Source organism: Dermochelys coriacea, chromosome 6, assembly GCF_009764565.3.
Source record: "Dermochelys coriacea isolate rDerCor1 chromosome 6, rDerCor1.pri.v4, whole genome shotgun sequence".
NCBI lineage: Eukaryota > Metazoa > Chordata > Testudines > Dermochelyidae > Dermochelys > Dermochelys coriacea.
This window is the reverse complement of record NC_050073.1, coordinates 101,462,202-101,479,622: the sequence shown is the minus strand read 5'-3', so window position 1 is coordinate 101,479,622 and position 17,421 is coordinate 101,462,202. Positions and strand designations below refer to the sequence as shown.

At 42.7% G+C, this 17,421-nt stretch overlaps 1 protein-coding gene across 7 annotated transcripts in view; it reads left to right on the top strand.

Moving 5' to 3' along the window:
* SYNE3 (spectrin repeat containing nuclear envelope family member 3) overlaps window positions 1-17,421 on the top strand; it is a 92,638-nt gene that overhangs the window by 13,191 nt on the left and 62,026 nt on the right. For 2 of the 7 annotated variants that reach the window (XM_043517459.1, XM_043517458.1), the window contains exon 3: window positions 14,441-14,519. The exons of the other annotated variants lie outside the window; for them this stretch is intronic. The gene's annotated coding sequence lies outside the window, so the exon portion shown is untranslated. The remainder of the gene's footprint in view (window positions 1-14,440; window positions 14,520-17,421) is intronic. 7 annotated transcript variants of the gene reach the window in all.

Here is a 17,421-nt window from a genome sequence, read left to right as displayed (position 1 = left end):
TAAGTTTCCCAGACCTGGAGAAGAGATCTATGTAAGCTCGAAAGTTTGTCTCAGGCCTGGTCTACACTACAGAGTTAGGTCAATGACCCAATGATGTAAGTGTCTACACTAAAATTTTGCTCTCACCGATGTAACTGCCCTGCTACACAGACTTAATAACGCCATCTCCACGAGAGACATAGAATCAATATCAATGTAGTTAGGTCAACACAGTATCAGTGTAGACACTGTGTTGTTTACATCGACTGTTACTGTCTTTCAGAAGCCATGCCACAATGCCTCACACTGACAGTAAATTGGCACAAGTGCTTCTGATGAGGATGCACGCTGCCGACACAAGGAACAAAGTGTAGACATACACAAGCAATATAATTACTGCAGCTACTGTATGCCAACGTAAGTTCAGTCAACTTAATTTTGTAGTGTAGATATGCCCTCTCTCATCAACAGAAGTTGGTCCAATAAAAGACATAAAATAGGTGAAGCAAAATGGGGGCTTGGTTGGGGCCCCTTTAAGACTCAGCCCAATATTGACTAACAATAGGCCCAAATCCAAGAACCAGACACCCCTGAACTTTGGGAAAGCTTGGGTCTGCAGCTAAATTTTGTGGCTCAGGCCCATGTCTGATATTGACATGTTTCATCTGGAGAGTAGAGATTCTAGATACGGTCTAACAAGATGTAGCATTATTAACCCCAGATGTTCAAAAGCCAATAATGAAATTGGCTTAAAAGCCGTAATATTTAAAAAAAAAAGTTCTTTTTATTTAATCTATTTATTCTTTCAGGGGTTTCCCTTTGGGGTACAAGCTCTTCTCTGTAACCAAGTGGGTTAGAAATGTACTTTTTCTTTTAAAATGAAAGAGAAGATTCTCACATAATCACTCATCCACAGGAGCTGGGGTTTTAAATAGAGCAACAAATGAGTTCAGAACACTGCAAGATGATAGCTTTCAGCTGTACAAAGCCAGTGCAAACAGTAAATACACCAGATTTGTTAATCATTGTGCTTGGCTGTGGTTGACTTATGGATTTAGTAAGGTGGGGCGAGAGCCATTGCTTTTTATGTTTCGTGCCTGCACTATTCAGTGACAACCAAGACTCTTGTCACAACGACGGATTAAATCAAGTTACTCCCAGATAACAGCCTTATTACAATGAAATGATTCATTGCAATGTCAGCTGCAGAACTTTTAACTTCTGCTGAATTAAGGAGCCCTGCCTCACTTAATGACAGGAGCCTCTTATCCAGCCCAGTCTGCATAATGTAAACATAGAAGCTGGGACTGGTTGTAAGGGAGGGTGATGCCATGCTGTGCATGTGTGTGTGCGTGCCTTCAGTTAATAAACAATCTTTGATGGCCTGTGCTTTCTGTGTTGAAATAAATTTGGGCATACATCTTAATTGCACTGCAAGAAAAAAAGGCCATGATTTCTCAAGAAGGCACAGCCCCACCTGGTGCTCTTTAGGCTGTTTGTTATTAGACTACTTAATTCCTTGTGGTTTTGATGTTTTATTTATATATCACCATTGCTGTCCATCCTACTTTACAGCCAATAGGAGACCAGGGGCTTGATACAAAATGCATTGAACTCCACAGGACTCTTTCTTTTGACTTCACTGGGCTTTGGATCAGGTGTCAGGCCCTAATCCTAGGCCTCATCCAAATTGCACAGATAACGTACTGGGAAAAGTGGAAAAGAAGGGAGACGGTAAACAAGATTTTATGGGAGAAAAATCAGACCCATGAATGTTTCAAACATCCTTGGGAGGTAGGTAAATATAATTAATATCTCTATTACAGTTGAGGAAACAAAGGCACATGGGGACCAAGTGACTTACCTAAGTGCCACAGTGATTGAGTGACAGAGTCAGGAATAGAACTGCTGGTCCAGAGTCCAAGCTCCCAGTCCTGTGTCCTGCCACTAAACACATTCCCTCCCATTTATTACTTTGGTGCAACGGGTGTCTTGTGGTTTCCTTGAATGTCATGCTTCATGGTTCTAAATAGCAGAAGACTCAGGACAACACTAACTCTGAGAGAACAAGAGCCTTCTTGAAAATCCTTTTATTTATCTAATAAATATTGACCTGATTCTACACTTGTTTATTTAAGTAAAATTCCCATTGAAGTTTTGGGAGTTTTGCCTGAGCAAGCAGTATATTGTTTGCAGTGTTGTAGCTGTGTTGGTCCAAGGATATGAGAGAGACAAGGTGGGGGGTGTGATATCTTTTATTGGTCCAATATCCTCACCCAATATACTCACTTGTTTCTAAGGAGTATATTGTCAACTTCTATTGTGAAGTGAAGCAACCTTGAAACAATTTATAGGTGGGCGATTGTTAAGGGAGAAAGGATCGTGATGTGGTTAAGGCACTGGACTGGGATCCGGGAGAGCTGGATTCATATTTCAAGTTCTGCCACAGACTAATACCTGATGTGTTTCAAGTTTGGCACCCTAAATCACAGGTCACTATTGGAAACCGTGGCCTGAATTTCCTTTGTGCCCCCGTCTAAAATGAAGGCGCTCATCCTTTCCTAACGGACAAGGGTGTTGTAAGGCAAGATCCATTTGTGAATGTGGGGCACTGAGATAATATGATGATGATGAGCACTGTAGAGAAGCCTGTAAGAAAGTAAATAAGCTAGCACATGGGCTGGAATAACAACAGCAAGAAGAAAATTAAATTGTGACTAAAGAGCTAGGGTAATTTTTAAATTGTAATGTAGCCTCTGTTTGTTATGTGGATCAGTGGTGTCTGATTTAAGGAATCAGACACCAGGTTTTTTTACTGTTATAATAATGAAGCAATTGTAGGAGAAAAGAGGGTATTGTGTTTTAGACTAAAAAACAATTTTACAGAACTAACCAGCATTTTATAATGCCAACACATGCACTGAACCTTTGGATGTCTGCAGCTAAGATATCTATATTAGGCAGCCACTGGGGACTGGATGGCTTGGCAGATTGCTAATAATGAGGTATAGAGCCTTTCACCTCTGGGTGATTGGCTTGAATCCAGACTGGGTCAGCAGTGACTGAAAGCTGTTACCATCTGATGACTGTGTGGGGACTTATGTGAAATGAGTTGGTCTCAGTCCAGTTCCCAATGGACTCCTATATACACTGTAACCAAAATCCTATTGACAGTCTCAGCAGAGAGGCAAAGGGCAGAATATGTTTGGAGAGTGACTTATCCTGTTGTCCTTTCAAGACAATTTAATGGCAGGGCAGTGTGAGGAAATTTGCCCATGCCATACATATTCTGTGGATGAACAGAAGAAACCAACCTCTGGAGCTGTCACATCAGTGTCTTCCCTGGGCAATAAATTCTCTGTAATTGTAGGTTTCAGAGTAGCAGCCGTGATAGTCTGTATCCGCAAAAAGAAAAGGAGGATTTGTGGCACCTTAGAGACTAACAAATTTATTTGAGCATAAGCTTTCATGAGCTACAGCTCACTTCATCGGATGCATTGAAAATACAGTGTATTTTCCACTGAATGCATCCGATGAAGTGAGCTGTAGCTCACGAAAGCTTATGCTCAAATAAATTTGTTAGTCTCTAAGGTGCCACAAGTCCTCCTTTTCTTTCTGTAATTGTAGTGACTGACTTTCCTTAATGCAACCATTCTCATTGCATGGCTGCATTTCAGTCTCTGTGGTAGTGGCTATATTTCTGGTAGACAGCAATGCTTGACAAATGTAGATGATGTTTCTTATGTAAATCAGCAAGAATCTTCTATAGTTCAGGTAGTAAATACAAGGGGTTTGGCATTTGGTTTGTAGGTAAAATATGTAGCACATCAGGTTGGCTCAGTAAATGTATCAGAGGCTTCATTCTTAGTTTCAATCTCCTGCTCAGAAGGAAAGAACCCAAGGAGAACTGTAATTGTTGACGTGTAAGCCTGGAGAAATCATGGGTGATATCCTGGCCCTATGGAAGTCAGTGGCCAAACTCCTGTTGTTTTCAGTGGCACCAGGATTTCACCCCATAATTTCAGAGTAGAGGTCAAGAGAGCTCTATTAATTTTTGTGCTGAGGGCATAAAAAGTGCTTCACATACAGGTGATGTAGGGCGCTGTTGTGTAGAGAGGATCCTCAGCCTTACATGCTCGAGAATGAAAGAAATAGATGTGGATTTAGCATCAAAGCTTTAAATCCCATTCTGCTTTAGAACACCCACTTTGTCCGCTAGAGAGACATTTTTTAAAGACACTTTCAGTGCAGAATTAACTCCTTTTCCCATCTTTCCAGGTTGCCAAACGGGCTTGTGAATCTGGCTAGCAAAACATGGGAAACTTGCTTCTCTAAAATCCTTGTAGATTGAAGGCAAAGTGCCCAAGATCAGTCTGTTACTTGAAAATTATTATTTGTTATGCTAGTGTCAAAAGATTCTAGTCAGGCAGGGTTGGAGCCCCATTGTGATGATAGGCAATGTGCAAAGCATACAAGGATGTGGTCCCTGCCATGGGAAGCATATCATCTTATTTAAGACTAGAATCAACAAGTTCATGGTTAGTGAGATGAAACACATGAGGGAAAAGAGAATGAGGGTAGTGGTAATAAGAGCACCTGTTAACAAAGGTTAATTATTTGCTCAAGGCAGAGCTCTGAAGTTACTTATGCCCGGCAGCCCCCTTGTCTGCTTTTCCGAGGAGTACCTTGGCACTTTCTCCCATACCACCCCTTATGTTTATGGAAGATACTTCTCATCCCAATTTGCAAAGCCACCATCATCTCTTTGAAATCCCCCCTTAAAATTTTCCTTTCCATCAGGCGTTGGTTATGTTGGTGGCCACTTGCAACAAATGAGATGTCACGGTCACTAAAAGACACAAACACCCTTCCCTTTAGTGTTGCCTGGTCTTCCTACCCCAATTGTCTATTTATTCACCAGCTGTGTACTGTGAGAATCCTAGATTTTGTGAGCTCTCTGGGCCAGGGACTGTATCTGTGTTCTTTTTCTGTACAGAGCTTGGTATAATGGCGCCCTGATGCCTAACTGGGAACCTTACTGCAGTAGTAGTAGTAGTAATTAATAGCTGAATGATTAAATATAAATATGTAAATTACTAAATATCAGCAGATCCCACTGTTTTAAACAGGGATGGGTTGACTTTAAAGCTGGCTACTGTTGTTGGGTAGCTGACTTGTCGCTTGTCAGTGCTTGAGTGATGCCTTTCCCCCACCCAGGAATACTGATAGTGGATTCCTTCAGCACTTTAGAAGAAATTCCTTTGACATCAATCCGTTGATCAGCATTTACACCATACTCATCACTGTGGTGTCTAGTGGCCCTACACCTTTAGATATTGCTGAATGATCACTTAAGCCACATTTTTGTCCTGCGAAACAACCATTTCTACAGAGTCAAAAGTATTCTTTCCCCAGCGGGGGTTTCTAGTTCTTTGACAGAGCTCTGAAGAAATTTTATCCTGCTTTGTACCCTACAATTCTTGTGGCCCTGATGTGTCACAGCCACTTTGTGGCCCAGGAGAATTAGACTAAACTGTTTTAGGAACACATCAACCTTGTCCCCTAATTACTGGAGGTCAAGCAACAGGAGATCTCTTGTCTCCCCGGTAGCCCATAGACTGGGAATCAAACCCATGCAGCAGTTCAGAGTTGCAGATTATTACTTTGCAACTAAGCCAGTCTGCCCAGAGCATCATTTAAGTATGGTAGATTAAACAGTGAGCCAAAATAATCCTTTAAGTAACTCCATTGGCTTCAATGTTTAATGACCTGTGTTTCCTTTGCAGCATGTGGACTTTGGGCTTATTTGAAAACATCTAACCAGTTTTATTTATAGGAATACTTGAATTCATGTTTGAACACAGAACTGTCTAGATTCAAAAGTTACCATTTACACTGCTGCTTTTCACCCAGCTGCAACATTGATGGGTTTGAAAGTGCCAGCAAAGAAAAAAAAAATCCTGCTGAAACCTTCATTTAACCTAAGCCTGAAAACAGCTTCCTTCAAACTAAAGGGATGGGGACTTTATTAACTGAGAAGTCAGGCCTTGGGGGCACGTGCAGAAAGTGAAGCATTATTATGAAATCTCAATATCAGTTTACGATCAGCTTTGGGACTGAGAGGAATTGTGCTCATAAATGGTAATTTATCAGTGATGGGCTCTGTCCATCCTAAATTGCCTTAGTGGCTGCTGAGCTCCATGAGACTAGGATAGTCATCAACAGAGGCTGCTTCTTATTGTAAGGGAGTATCTCCCCTGTAGAACCAGCTGCACAATGTTACTGTTGTTTATTTTTATCACCATAGTGCTTCATTGCCCTAGCCGTAGACATTGTACTAGGTGCTGTGCAAACACCACGAAGACAGTCCATGCCCAAAGCACTTATGATCTAAGTAAATGTGTATTTCAGCCTTACATGGCTGCCCCAGGTTGCTTCCTTCCTAGGGAGTACATTCTTAGCCCAGATGCTATAGGGCTGTAGTAAATCCCACAGCCACTGTGGATTTACTCCCAGCAAGGGAGAGCGGACGGGACAGTGAGGAGGCTCACCTATGAACATTCTAACCTCTGCCCCTTGCTAGTCCCAAGGTATGAAGCTGGTTTATTTTTGGATAGATGGGCTTGCTCCTCAGCACAGCAAGAAAGTTTCATTCATTTCTATCTGCACAGAGCCCTGTGCTAAGAGAGCTTCTGTCATGGTAGGGACTGTGTAATCATCATCTTGATAGTAAGAGGGATCTTAATTCACTTTCAGAATACCAGATAGATCATTTTATTTTTTGGAACATAGAAGCAGTAAACTCCTAAGATGCTTCTCTTTGATGTTCACACCTTCCTGTCTTTAGTTTGCTTTTTCAAGCTGTGGCCAAATTCTGCCCCAAGCTATACTCTCAGTTGCCTACACTGGGGTTGCACAGTTGTAGCTGAAAGGAGAATTTTGGTCCTTAGCTTCTAGCCTAGCTCTTTATCTGTTTCTTTAGCTAACAGTCTCTGAGGGGGTATAGCAGGGCTCTGCAGGGCCCTCTTGGCTCCTGCCCCTGCTGTGCTGACAAAGTCACTCAGAAAACCTGGAGTTCAGTAACCACTGGTGCCGTTTATTTATGGGTTGTGCTCCCATCACCTTTTCACCATACACAGTTTGGGTGCTAGTGTCTGTACCCTGGAGGGCTGAGGAAAAGCTATAGCTTCCTTCCTCCCAGCCTTTTATGTAAACCCAGGTTAATTGCGCTGGCAGCTGTCTCCCATTCACCAATTAGGCACAGGTTTCAGAGTAGCAGCCATGTTAGTCTGTATCCGCAAAAAGAAAAGGAGGACTTGTGGCACCTTAGAGACTAACAAATTTATTTGAGCGTAAGCTTTCACAAAAGCTTAAGCTCAAATAAATTTGTTAGTCTCTAAGGTGCCACAATTAGGCACAGGTTTTCTCTAGCCAGCTCCAATTTACTTCCCTTAATGGGAGCTGATGTGACAGAGGGCTAAGTCAGCAGTTCTTGCCCAGCACTCTATCACAGGGGGTCTTCTGGGGGCTAAGTTAGTACACAGTTTCTCTTCCAGCTGACTTCTTCTGTTCGGATTTTGAGTCTTTACAGTGTTCTTCTTTTCTCCCTGCTTTGCTTTTACATTTCCTGGACCTAACGCTCCACTCACTTGAATGGATGTGAGCCGGGAGTATCTTCCCTTAGTCAATGGACATACATGGGTGTAACACTTATGTGAGAGGAGAATCAGACCTGACCGTTTCCTCTTTTCGATCCCCATGTTTGCTCTACCTTTCCAGTCATTATTTCGTCTTCACATTCATCTTAATCCTAGAAATCATGTCTAGTAAGGTGCAAATTAAGATGACATGGGTCAGGGTCTGCTTTCATTTACACTAGTCCAAATCCACAAAGATTCCGTTGACTTCAGTGGAGTTACTCTGCATTTACACTGGTGTGAGGGAGAGTGCAATCTGGGTGTGCCTTGGAGCAGATAAACTGGATTCAGCATGCTCTGATGGTGGAAGTGTAAACCACAACCAGTGTAGCAATGGCGCCATCCTGCAGGTTTGACTTGCTAGCAAGCCTAACAGTAACAGTGGCTCAAGACATCAGATCTGAGTTGGGAAAACATTGCATTTTATTTTCCAAAAGTTCCAGGAAGTCAGGAGACAGACAATGCCTAATGAGCTTGAGCATCAGAAAAGTGAGATGCATGAAACACAAGTCCCGTTTGGGAAATCCCTGGCTCAACAGCAATAGCGCTGGTGTTGACTGAAGAAGTTGGCTAAATTCTGCCCTCTGTTCCTGAGATTGTAGAGCTGTAACCGAGGCATAGTCGGCTAATATGTCAATCAGATTCTTCTCAGCAGTACAGGGAAGAAAAATCGACTGCCAGGAAAGTGCAGAAGAAACAGAAAAATACTTAAGACGGGCAAACAAAAGTTACGTCTTAATCCAAGATTATATCAATGATTTCTGAAATCTCAGCTCTAATTTGTACCCATGCTGCACTTTTGTTTCTTACTGTTTTTAGTACAGGGTATTATATGGTAATTCCTGTTCTACAAACATCTGTCAGATATAATAATTTCAAACATTAATCCCTACAGGAGTTAACCAGCTAGTTAGTTGGTGACCTGAACTCTAGAGAGTTTCTTGGGGATTATCTCTATTTAAGTCTTATTCACCTTTTAAACAGTGGCATCATGCTGCATGCTGTTCTTTCTTTGGTCAGATTGATCTCTAGTTTGGCTTCTTGTCTCCCATCCATGCCCATTTAGTAAAGGGAAATCCTGTTCTCTCATTATCATGACTAAAAAGGAACCCATCTCTTTTTCTTCTTACTCAGGTGTCCTAATTTATTTCACCATGCTGCACTGATGTCACAACTCCTAACAAAGAAAGTCCTTAGCCTGGTTTGTGATTAGGGCACTGGAAACCAGTGCGGAACGATGGTGAAATCAGAACAGAATTTTGTCTGAAATTTTCCCAGAATCTCTAGGATTCAGTCAGAAATTTTTGTAGGATGTTTTTGTTATCCACATGATCCTTCTACATTTACCACTTGATACTAACATAAGACACAAAGAGAGTCATTAAAAATATTAAAGAGTTGGTGCCAGCCTCCAGTAGCAGGGCTGAGAGTTACAGATAAGAAGCAGCCAGCAGGAATCAATAGGCTGTGCTGCTGAACAGCCAGGAGAGGCTGTGATTCAGGAAGACATGACATAGCAACATCACAGACCTAGAACAGTAGCTGGGACTGAAATTACTGGGGATTGAGTTTTAGAATCTAGGACAATCCTGGCCAAATCAGGGCTCCTGGAAGCTGTGGATAATTTTTCTTAGGTTTGCTATGCAGTCTGACCTTAAAGTCACAAGATCTTTTAATTCCAGATGGACAGAACTAAGGGATGGGTTTGTTTCTGCAAAATGAAAACCAGAAGTTCAGATCCAGGACCCGTTTGATCTGAGCTCTCCTAAAGATGTATAAATAGTTCTGGCTTTGACACACCTCTTCTACTGACCTTCATGCAAGTGATATGCAGGCAAACCTTACAATTTCTTTCTAGATTGATTTCCTGGAACGTTGTTAGTGTATTTCACAAGGAAAATGTCAATGAAATAGTGTAACTCACTAGCTTTTTCCAATATAACACACAATACACCACACCTCCTATGGATAGTGCTACTACTTCAGTATTATCAGACCACTGTGCAAGATATGGCCCTGTGTATATAGAGCAAGTTAAAGGATTAAGGAAACTTAATTACACTTACAAATATACAACATAATTTGACTATAGCTTCACCATTTGCATTTAGTGAGTCCTGTGCAGGAAGTGTCTGTCAGAGGCTCTGTTCCACTTCAGTTTAACAGCAGTACAGCCCCACAGACACGATATTCAGATTTTCCTTCTTAGCCATTGTCTAGGTCGGTGTTTCTCAGTTTGTGGTGTGCATATCTTAGATGGGTTGTCAGGGCACAACTACTGGGTCACACTCTGTGGGTTGGCATGGGTGGAGTGGGGAATAGTTGATACAACACACAACCCTTTTGAAAAAAAACAAGTTACCTATGTTCACATTAATGACACACAGTGTTTGTGCTTTGAGATTACTGGTAAAAGACTATTACTTCTTTTGGGTCAGAGTTCAGATTGTCCTGTTGTGGTAGAATATACATTACTAAATAAAGAAAACATTATTTAGGTGGGATATATAAGATCTATAATATTCTTATCTATCCATGTCCTTATTTTAAGTGCTTGAGATTTGTGAATGATGTGACTTAATCATCACTCAGCAACTCTAATTGTTTTTTGAATTTACAAATGTGCGTGTATATCTAGATATATCTTTATATAGATGGATCCTCAGCTGGTGTAAATTGTTATAGCTTCATTGACTTCAATGGGCCTGATAATTAACTGCTGAGGATCTGCCCCATAATATTTAGCACGGGATTTTCAAAGGAGTCTAAGGAAATTAGGCACGAAGGCCCAGATCCTCAAAGGTATTTAGACTCCAATTCCCATTGATTTCAGCTTTGATTTCAATGGGAGTTAGGGCACCTAAATGTGAGGGTCTGGGCCCTAATACTCATTGAAATTCAATGGGATTTGAGTGTCTAACTCCTTTAGGAGCCATCACTGAAAATCCCAGATTCAGGGCTTGGCTACACTTGCGAGTTACAGCGCAATAAAGGAGCCCCAGGCGCACTAGCTCATTACCCGTCCACACTGGCAAGGCACGTAGAGCGCTCTGACTCCGCGGCTACAGTGCTGCTGGTACTCCACCTCAATGAATGGAATAACATTTGCTGCGCCCCCGATGGGGTGCCGCAGGACCAGTGTGGACGAGGTGTTGCATTACTGCCCTCTGATCAGCCTCCGGAAACATCCCGTAATCCCCTTAAATCAAGTGGCCACTCTTGTCATTGTTTTGAACTCACGGCAGGAATGCAGATGTGCCCTTTGAAAGCTGTGTTTCTGACAGCCGGCTGCTTATCTGCTCCAAGACAAAGCAACCATTACTGTGCAATGCTGTGTGTGAGAGAGGGAGGCGGGGGGAGGGAGGGTCTGCTGCTGTCTAAACTTACAAGACAGCATGCTGACATGCTCTCAGCCCCCCCCAAAACCCACTCTCTCTCCCCCCACATACACACAACACACTCCCTGTCACACTCCACCAGCACCCCCACCCCATTTGAAAAGCACGTTGCAGCCACTTGTATGCTGGGATAGCTACCACAATGCGCTGCTCTCTGTGACCATTGCAAGAGCTGCTAATGTGGCCACGCCAGTGCGCTTGTAGCTGTCAGTGTGGACAGATTGCAGTGCTTTCTCTACCGCGCTCTACGAAGGCGGGTTTAACTCAAAGTGCTCTACATCTGCAAATGTAGCCATGCCCGTAGTTATTAACATATAAGTTATTACATTTCCAAAAGGTTAGCAAAGTTGAATTCCACTGGAGTAGGAAGTGTTAAATGTTTGCTTTACTTTCATTGCTCAGCAGCAGCAGTTATCTGGGATCACAGCTCCAGTTTAAAATAGCTCCAAGAACATTTTCACTGGAAAGGGAACGCTGACACAAAACTTTAAACTCAATCCTGCCGCCACTGAAATCAATGGCAAACCAACAGTGACTTCAGTGGGCTCAGGATTGGATCCTTTGTTAGGTTTACAACCCTAGTTAATGCTCTACAGAAAAAGATAGTGCTGCTTCTCATATAGAATGGCTTCCCTGATTGTAAAAGTATCAGATTACACCGTAACAGAACTTTATGTTGGGGTTACAGTCTCTTGGTGGAACTGAACATAACAGCAAACTCCAGTGGCTAATAGGAATCGTCTTTGGGATTGAAAGCATATGCTTGCTCTGTTACTGACCCACAGTGCCTGGCATATAGGCATGGTAGGAGGGTGACTAAGTTATGGAAACTGCTAGAGTTCAGGCAAAAATGAGTCACAGGAAGGCAGCCTATTTTACTCAATTCCAGAAATGTTCTCAACCGTTCAAAATTAATTTAGATGCTATTTACGGTTTGCAGTGGACTATTCAGTTTCTGAAGAAAGAGCTTGGGGATAAGGTTGCTGTCAGCTTCAGTAATTTACTGCACCTGGGATGTAGGCAAACCTTAGCTTACTTTAGAGCAGGAGTGGGCAAACTTTTTGGCCCGAAGGCCACATGGGGGTGCAAAACTGTATGGAGGGCCGGGTAGGGAAGGTTGTGCCTCTCCAAACAGCCTGGCCCCCATCCCCTCCCCACCCCTTCCCACTTCCCACCCCCTGACTGCCCCTCTCAGAACCCTCGACCTAGCCAACTGCCCCTGCTCCTTGTCCCCTGACCACCCCATCCTGGGACCCCCACCCCCTATCTAACCTCCTCTGAAACCCCCCCACGAGAACCTCTGCCATATCCAACCGCCCCCTGTTCCCTGTCCTGACTGCTCCCCACCCCGAATCTCCACCCCATCCAACCACCCCCTGCTCCTGGCCCCCTTACCAGGCCGCTTAGAGCAGCATGTCTCGCCATTGCGCTGCCTGGCCAGAGCCAGACATGCTGCCGTGCTGCCCTGCATGAGCGCGCAGCCCTGCCACCCAAAGTGCTGCCGGCTCAGTGGCGTGGCTGCGGGGTGGGGTGAACACAGCGGGGGAGGGGCCAGGGGCAAGCCTCCTCAGTGGGGAGCTCAGGGGCCGGACAGGATGGTCCCATGGGCCAGATGTAGCCCACAGGCCGTAATTTGCCCACCTCTGCTCTAGAGTCTGGGTTTGTTTGAACACAAAGCGATGTCATTTTTGCAACAGAAAGTCCTGGCATCAGCTCAACACAGATATTGTTATGAATAACATCTGAATTATTGAATTATCTAGATGCAACTTTACTTACCCTGCAGTATGTGCTCTTGAGAGGGTTCCAATGTTTTAGGCCCTGGAGCAGTTATATGCGATTCTTAAAAAACTGTCACTGGGTAGTGTAAATAAAAGCATGTTCATGTATTTATGATCATGAGCTTTGGTCCCCTAGAGATCACATAATTATTTTAAGCTTTGAATGCAGTGTTTAGAATACGGCTTTGTTTGCAAACTCCCTCTTCCATAAGACAGTCATTCCCACAGACCTACATTTTAATTTTAACTTAAAAATAATTAAAAACCTAACAATGGCAAACTTTGCCAGTTTCATTTCCATGAAGATGAAGGTTTTTATAAGATTTCCAAAAATTAGGACTTAAATATTTTTTTCAAGTTTTTGTTTTTTAAAGAGGGAAAAGGCATTGATATCCTATTAAGGATCAGGTCTGACGTATAAGTTCTGAACACTTGTTTAGTAGTTGTAAATGTTCATGTTTCTAATATATACTTGAAGGTTACCTACAAAGGCCATTGATTTCAGAGTTGTGTGCTGAGTGCTCCCCATCACCAGTCAGAGATAGGCAGTTAGCATATTACGTTCAAAGTCAGTTCTTTTAAAAAGATCGGTCTGAAGCAAAGAGTCCCAATTCCAAACACTCAAACATTGAGAACATTTGGATCTGATAAAGATCTGAACTTGGTGGCTTCAGGCATATTTCTAGATTCTGAAATGTCTAGCCCCTCCTATGGATGAGTGGTTCTGGCTCCAAATGAGGAAGATGAGTTGTGAGATGTATATTAGAGTTGTCAGGGCATGTTCACACCAATATGTGTGTCCATGTAAGCCTTGTTGCCCCTTGTCCATCATTTCTTATCCCCATACTTAGAGGCACTTTATTTTTCTGCTTTCACTTGTTCATCTGGTCTGGTGTTTAGACTATAAGCTCCTCAGGGCAGGGGATTTATCTTATTTGTTCCGTAAAGCATCCAGGCTCATTGTAGGGTGCTGTGTGAGTTATTCTCTTTGTACAGTGTCTAGCACAATGGGGGCCTGGGATACTAGGCGTTACTGCAGTACAAATAATAAATACTAATACATTAATAATAAGAGTTACTCTCATCCAGTCAGAGGACAGTAACCATGATTACCATATGACCCTTGGGTCTAATTAAAACTATCAGCACAGCTGGAATATTGGGTGATCCAATTAGAATTAGAATTGGGTGTTAGAACAATCTCCCGAGCAAAAATAATTTGCAGAATTTATTTGGCAAAATAATTTTGAATAGCACCCATATGTGAGAAAATCATAGATTGTTCACTTGCAAGGTGTGACCACCAAAAGGGGTGAAATTTATCAGATACGTTATTCACTAAAAATTGTTCACACAGCTGCAGTTTCAGTCCCAGCCAAGACCCAGACACAGTAGAACATTATTGGTCAATATTATCAGTACCCTTGCATGGCACGCAGCTGTGAACTGTGGGGATGTGCAATTTTTAGCAGGCAGGTGGGATTTAATTAATTACATAAACCCCAGCCCCAGGGGCTATGACTCTAATGTGCTTGGCTTGCAATGCTTTTCCCTTGGCTGACTGATAGTGTAACTCTTATTTTAGGGAGCTGAGCAGAAATTGGAAATCTAGTCTGGATAGTTTCACCAGAAGGGGTTCCAAATTCATAATCTGAAGGTTGCAGGTAGGCTACTAGTTATCTTTTCCTGGCAATTGCAGAAGGAGAAGATACGCTTAGTTCTGAGGATTCCCTATTAGCATATTAGAGGAATGATGGTCCAGGGATGAGAGCAGTAGTCCAGGACTTGGGAGACCTAGGTTCAACTCCCTGCTCTGCTACACACTTCCTGTGTGATTTGGGCAAGTCACCTAGCCTTTCTGTGCCTCAGTTCTGTTGTGTTGTAAGCCATATGCACTCCAGCTTCTTTGAGTATTGACTGTCTGTTTATTCAGGCAACAAGTATATAACTTTGCAATAGCGCCACACTTCCAGCAAGTTCCAACAAAGCACCCACCACAACCTGGAACAGCCACACGTTTTGTTATCTATCTGCCTGCTCCCCCTAGTGGCTGTTTGTTATACATATTATAACAAGTTTCAGAGAGGCAGCCCTGTTAGTCTGTATTCGCAAAAAGAAAAGGAGTACTTGTGGCACCTTAGAGACTAACAAATTTATTTGAGCATAAGCTTTCGTGAGCTACAGCTCACTTCATCAGATGTGACAAGTTTATAACAAGTTCCCCATCTGCTGAATGGAGACAATAGCACTGCCTTACCTCACAGGAATGTTGTGAGGACACCTACGTTAAAGATTGTGAGGGACTCGGATCCTGTGACGATGGGGACCATATAAATACCTAAGATAGATATTGTACAATGTTTCACTGATCCTAAAAAGAAATTAGAAGTACCCTTATTTACTCCTGCATTTTACTAATCTGGCCGAATTACAGCAGGATAATGTCTACTTGAGCGAGATGGCAGAATAAAGGGGAGTGGGAGATTTTGCAATTAAAAGGAAAAGCATCTGCTTTTTCCCCTTCAAAATTAAAACTTTGAAATTTTGAAGATTTAAAATGTCAAAATTCTGCTAGCTGCCACCCCTGAAGTGAAAAAGGGAGTAACCCTAGATCTTAGCTTTGATTTTATTTACAAGTCCAGCTTCCTTTTAGAGGAGAATTATTGGTCCATACTTCTGCAAATGGCTTCTTAGAATTGAAAATTATGGAAGTGTAAAAGCAATTTTATAATGTGAGGGGATATTATATAAGAATGGCCATACTGGGTCAGAGCAAAGGTCCACCTAACCCAGTATCCTGCCTTCCAACAGTGGCCAATGCCAGGTGCCCCAGAGGGGAGTGAACAGAACAGGTAATCATCAAGTGATCCATCCCCTGTCGCTCATTTCCAGCTTCTGGCAAAACCGAGGCTAGGAATACCATCCCTGCCCATCCTGGCTAATAGCCATTGATAGGCCTATCCTCCATGAATTTATCTAGTTCTTTTTTGAACCCTGTTACTGTCTTGGCCTTCACAACATCCTCTGGCAAAGAGTTCCACAGATTGACTGTGCGTTGTGTGAAGAAATACTTCCTTTTGTTTGTTTTAAACCTGCTGCCTATTAATTTCATTTGGTCACCCCTAGTTCTTACGTTATGAGAAGGAGTAAATAACACTTCCTTATCTACTTTCTCCACTCTAGTCATGATTTTACAGATCTTTATCATATCCCACCTTAGTCGTCTCTTTTCCAGGCTGAAAAGTCCCAGTCTTATTAATTACATTTATATTTTATTCCCACTGGAGTTTAAGGGCTTGTCTACACTTAAAAGGTGTACAACAGCGGCACAGCTGCAACACTTGAGTGTAGCCGCTACCTGTGACAACGAGAGGGATTCAGTTAGATAATCCACCTTCCTGAGATGCAGTAGCTAGATTGATGGAAGAATTCTTCCATTTTGACCTAGTACTGTCTACACAGTGACTTTGGTCAGCTTCTCTATGCTGCTCAAGGGTATGGCTTTTTCACACCCTTGGCTGATGTAGTTAAACTGACCTTATTTTGTAGTGTAGACCAAGCCTAAAGCAGATCTGTATGTTGGAAAGAATTATCTTTACTATGAATTGGTGAACAGATCCAACAAACTGTGTTATCGTTCTGATGTTCAGTGACTCATGGTAGGTGTCAGTTAAGCTGAAAAATAGCTGTTGTGATCACGTGGTGGCAGTTGGGTTTGTCAAGTAGTTATGGGTTTCCCTGGAGAGTGGATATTGTTTGGAGAGGAAAGGAAATGGCAGTGCTGCAAGTAAATGCTCTGCACTCTGCCACCCGTGTGACAACCACTTGGCTATAGCCATAAACTTTAAGCAGGAAATGGACGTGATTGTTCCAAGAACACCCAGCATGTGTTTTTGCTTCAGTACATAAATTTGGACAAACAGTTCCTGATGGTCATAAACATTCACCACAAATAGTACAGGAAAAAACTGCCTTGGAAGATGTTCAAGGTTCTAGGGTTAATGTCCTGAACCCCCAAAAATGGTTAAGCTACAGATTGCTGGGGTACAGCTAATGCTTACTAGAATCTCAAGAGTTTCTCCACTTACTCAAACTGGACCAAATTTAGCTCTGCTGTGAGTACCATTCCAATTGAAGTAATCTAGTCCTTTATATAGGGATGTACGTGCTAATAGCATGATTGACAGCGGTAGATTTATTAGGGCTTGTCTACACTATCCGCCAGATCGGCGGGCAGCGATCAATCCAGTGCGGGTTGATTTATCGACTGCTGAGCACTCTTCTGTCGACTCCAGTACTCCACCAGAATGAGAAGTGCAAGCGGAGTCAACGGGAGAGTGTCAGCTGTCGACTTACCACAGTGAGGACACCGCAGTAAGTAGATCTAAGCACATCAACTTCAGCTACACTGTGCATGTAGCTGAAGTTGCGTATCTTAGATCGATCCTGTGCAGTAATGTAGACAACCCTTAGTATGCCAAGAACTCTCAGCTTTGGAATCGTGGAGATTGATGTGTCGCTTCTATAGTAGTATATGCTAATTCCATCTCCACTTCGAAAGACTTA